The following is a 5,351-nucleotide window of genomic DNA, read 5'->3' as shown; positions in this document are numbered from 1 at the left end:
ACATTTCAATGTGTTTTATAGTGAAAACAGTAAAATTACATAATGGAAACGTTTACGTCTGGAAACTGTCCTTTTAAAAAATGTGAATAACATGAACAACCATGAAAAAACTGAAGTTTATTAAGAAAAAATGAGTGCAATTTTAACTGCATTCTGCCTCTGCTTCTCATGTTGTAAATGTGCATTACAACTTAGATCTGCAAATTTACAAAATATTTGAGTAACTGGCAGAATATTAGTGAAATTACACTTACTTCTCTGAACACATTTCTAGTTTTTCAAATTTTTTTGTGAAAGGGGAGTTTGTTAATTTACACATTTTCATGTAATTTCCCTTTTTTTTCTGTCTTTTTTTTACACTAAAACAGAGGAAAAATGTGGAATAGTCATTATTTGTAGGTGTTGATGGTAGTGTTTTACTGATCTGACCCACTGGAGACTAAAGTAGGGCTTTAAGTATGAGCCCTAAAGGAAAACCACTGACTGTTAATATCTTCAGTGTAATTTTTGCATTTCACAGATTCATCTCACGGGCCGGATTGGACCCTTGTTTGACACCTGTGCTCTAGACTTGAATCCCTGTGTAGAACTGCTTGGAGAACATTCACTTTGAGCCTGTTCTGGACACGTTTGTCACCCAGAGGGAGGGTGTGGGTAAGGGAGGGAGGGAGGGAGGAAGGGAGGGTGCACCGAGAGTGTAGCTGAGCGTCCTTTTAAGGGGCTAAGGCTGGACCTCCTCAGCTGGAGCCACTCACATCACTGCTAGAGAGGGAGATGTCCGACAGCACTAAAGCGACAGCAAAAGGCAAAGCTTGTTTTTATCATTCATCTCAAAACAAAGTGGGATACTCGTTTATGGAAGGCATCACAGAAACGAACGCCTGAACTTGAACCTTCATATTTTCATCTGTGAGTGTTTCAAAGTCCCATCAGCCACTTCTCTCCAGTGCTCCACAGTCCCAGACTGCCTGCAGACGCTCTGGGCTTCAATTATTCAGGTTTTCTAATCGTCAGGTTAAATCTGTGTGTAAAGAAATAAGACTGCAGATTTTATTGGCCAGTATGAATCTGTATCAGATGTTCTCTGACCTCAGCCCACATACAAACCCTTTACAGAACATGATCCACAAGGGTGCAGTGGAAATAACACTGGTCAACAACAAATTTATTGTTGAGTTTGTTGAGCTGATTTAGGATCATTTTGGTGCTGAATCCAAAAATCACATTCATTTTGCTCAATCAGGTCAACTTTCTGAACTATGCTACATATTGTCTTTTGACCATTTTGCTTACATTTATGGGCATTTTCACATCATATGATACACAATTCTTTCTATTTCTTGCAATAAACGAGTTCTGAAGATTTTACTTTTGCCAATTTATGATTAATGTTTTTTTTTAATATTACAGGTGAATGAAATGGCTTCGACTAGAAGATCTTGCAAAAATAAGCCTGACGTATTCTGCTACATCTGCGCTGAATACACCATTGTACCTAACAGGAATCAAGTCACAAGTTTCATAAAGTGTGCTTACCAATGTTGTTTTGATATTAATTATTATATTTTGTGAGAAGATCAAATCTTTCAAATCAAATTAGCAAAGAAACCTGACCCGATATGAGGAAAACAGATGTCAGTTTTGGATTTAGCGCTGCAAAATGGTCCGAATTCAGTTGAAAAAACCTAGACAACTTGCAAAAACATTTTTTGTAACCCAGTGTGATCTATATTCAGCTTTCCCTCACTGCAGAAAAAGACGGGTGCTTGATTGATTCCAGTTAAGAATATTCCATTGTATTTGTGCTTTTTAATTCCTAGTTATAAATATGTGAAGTCTACTGTTGGGTCCATTGACTTATTTAAGATAATAAAGTTTGTTCGGCTGTAAAATATCCTCCCTTTACATATCAGTCTTTACAATCTGTCAGAATTTTTTTGAAATTCAGTTTCAGTTGGGCTTTAAAAACAAGAAGTTTAATATTTTATGTCAAAGATGTCATTGTTTTTTTGGTGCAAATATTTGGAGTTACTATCCTTATCAGTTAGTCGCGGCTCCTGATTCATAGTGCATCTTTTATTCTAACTGACCTCAAGGCAAAAAAAACCAAAAAACGAGGGATGTGCATTTCCATTTGGGTCGACACCAACACCACAACTTTCTGGTAAATGTACTCTTGTTAATCATTTTTCAGTCTTAATCTTACAAACTGTAGCATTTACAGTGGAGTTTTTTGCCCTCACCATGAAACAGTAGCAGTGAATGGATTTTAAACTGTAGCATTCTGAGTATTTGTGTGTATATGGATTTTTTTCATCACAAGTAGAAATGGAATTAAAACTAAACTATGATGTACTTTTGTTGCTTTTAAAGGGATATATTAAAGCAGGGCTGTCAAACTCATTTTCTTCCAGGGGCCACATTCAGCCCAGTTTAATCTGAAGTGGGCGGACCAGTAAAATAACAGTGTGATAGCAATAAATAATGACAGCTTCAAACTGCTTTAGCGTAAAAAATAACATTCAGTTATGCCACTATTTACATTTACAAACTATCCAAACAAAAGGATGTGAATAACCTGAAAAAATGACATTTGTTTAGAAATGTAAGTACAATTTTATCAATATTATGCCTGCACTTTTCATTTATACATATGCATTACAGATCAGAGCTACAAAGACACCAAACATTCAGTAACTATTGTTTAAAACTATGGTTAATATTGTTCAAATTGTACTTAATTTACTTCAGACATTTCAGGTTATTCACATTTTATTGTTAAAGGACTAGATTGTTAATGTAAACATTTTCATAATTTAATGTTTTTCGCACTAATCAAAGATGAAAAAAATTGGTGTTGTCATTATTTATAGGTTATTATGATATTATTTTGTGAGTTTGATGCCCTAACTTGCACTTTGCAAATTCATCCCACAGGCCGGATTGGAAGCTTTGGCGGGCCGGTTTTGGCCCCTGGGCGCATGTTTGACACTGTGTATTAAAGGGTTGACATGCTCGGATTACAGCTTAAGTTTTGTTAGCATACACATCCCATTAACGCTGGTTTACTGTTAAGTTTGCCGGGTTTCACCTTCAACATGAACACACTGTGGGGAAACAAGCCACTGTATTCTGTGGACGGGGCGCCAGTGTGTTAACTGGTCAATGGTAAAAGAAAGTTTAGGCTGCTGCAGTTAGAGGAAAACTGACATGACTTCTGGGTGAATGCTCCTTTAGAATTAGATTCCAGTTGGTCTAGTCCAGGCCTGTCAAACTCATTTTTAGTCAGTTCCACATTCCGCTAATTTGATGCTGAAGTGGGCCGCAACTAGTTCAATAATAATAATAATACATAATGTCAACTCCAAACATTTCTCTATGTTTTAGAGCGAAAAAAGTAAATTTACATAATGAAAAGGTTTACATCTACAAACTATCCTTTTAAAAGATGTAAATAACATGAACCAAACTGAAAAAATAAGTGTAATTTTAACAATATTCTGTCTCAGTTTATCATTTACACATGTACATTAGAACTTACAGATCACCTGGATCTACAAACACACAAAAGATTTAGTAACAGGCAGAAGATTGTTAAAATTGTACTCACTTCTCTTAAGACATTTCAGTGTTGTTCATATTTGTTCAGGTTATTCCCATTTTTTTACAAAATTATACTTCGTTTTAGTGTAAATACATGAAAATATTACATTTACAAAGAGAAACATTTTGGAGTTGTCATTATTTCTGTTATTATGATAGAATTTTACCCATTTGAGATTGAACTGGTCTGAATGTGGAACCTGGACTAAAAGGATTGTTCATATCTTCAGTGTAATTTTTGCTTTTCACAATTCATCCCGCAGGCCGGACTGGACCCTTTGGTGGGCCAGATTTGGCCCCCGGGCCGCATGTTTGACACCTGTGGTCCAGTCAGAGGAGGACCGCTGCAGGTCACCTTCATGGTTCACTACAAACTGAGTGTTAATCTACGGAGAAAATGACACTGACTGTTTTAAGTTTTGTTCCACTTCTAGAGCTGATCTCAATGCACTGTGGAGCCACTGAAGAGGCTTAGAGGCTGATGGGAAAACACGGGCTGTTAAAGCTGGAGTAAGCAATTCCTGAATTTTCACCCCACAAAGTATTACACACACACACACACACACACACCACACACACACACACACACACACACACAACACCCAACACACACACACACACAGCCAGGAACTACACTAAAGAGAGCCACCTGAACAACATACTTTCACGAAAAATCACCTGGCATGTTTTGACAAAACCCCGTTGCTGATGTGTGCAGATTTCTCTGAGTCAGTTTGGCTATGTTCAGACTGCAGGCAGAAGGGACTATACTATGGCTGGGTATTTGTTCAAATTTTCAATATCAGGACCAATACTGGTGCCGTGTCTTTGATACTGGCTCCTAAATTTCCATTTTAGTAAGTGACAGTACAAAGCCGTACTTTTTTTTTTTTTCATCCCTCTGAATTTTTGTACACTCAAAGCAGTTTCATAAAAAAAAACAAAGCTTTTCTGTGTGAATTAAGCGTTTATGTCATGTTACATTTTACCACTCAAACCCATTTTACAACAGTAAACTTATTTGCCACAACTTAGTCATACTTATATACATAATCCATTTAAAAAAATAAAACATTGTGTATCAGCTGCATTCCCTGACTATGAGAATTCCCAAAGAAGTTGAATTTGGTATCAAATGGCATTTATCTGTTGGTGCTGTAAAAGTGTCACAGTTCGGTACTCAGTCCAACCTAAATTTGACTTTGTATTTCTAAATCAGATACACATTTTATTTCTTGTAACATAACCTTAGTCTCAACACATGAGGATTCATCGGACTTTTATGCATTTGTCACAGGTCTGAGCTGAGGGTCAGTTCAGGACAGGGACCAGTTCACAATGGAATCTGGTTTTCATGTGAGCTAGGGCTACCATTCCTCTGTTGATTACTAAAAAAGTAAATGTGTAGTCTAGAAAACAGTTTAAAAGAAAAGCAGTAACAACTATAATGTTTTGTTCTGTCCTCAAACCAAAGATAATCAGTTTACACTCGCAGGAAATAAAACATTCAAATAGAAGCAGCTGCAATCACACATTCAATTACTCCAACTGACTGCTGACAACGTTTTGATTTGGTTTAGAAAACTAAACTGACCACTAATGTTGCAGTGTGAACATGGCCGTTTTGTTTTGTTCTTTTTTTATTTTACAGTACCCACAGTGTGTACCAAACACATTTTTTTTTTTTTTTCAGTGTAAACACAGAACAAACTGTGAGAAGACCTTAACAAAAAAGGTCTATTGGTTTA

Source organism: Sphaeramia orbicularis, chromosome 13 (assembly GCF_902148855.1).
Source record: "Sphaeramia orbicularis chromosome 13, fSphaOr1.1, whole genome shotgun sequence".
Classification (NCBI taxonomy): Eukaryota; Metazoa; Chordata; class Actinopteri; order Kurtiformes; family Apogonidae; genus Sphaeramia; species Sphaeramia orbicularis.
The sequence above is the reverse complement of the archived record's forward strand: the minus strand, read 5'-3'. Positions refer to the sequence as shown.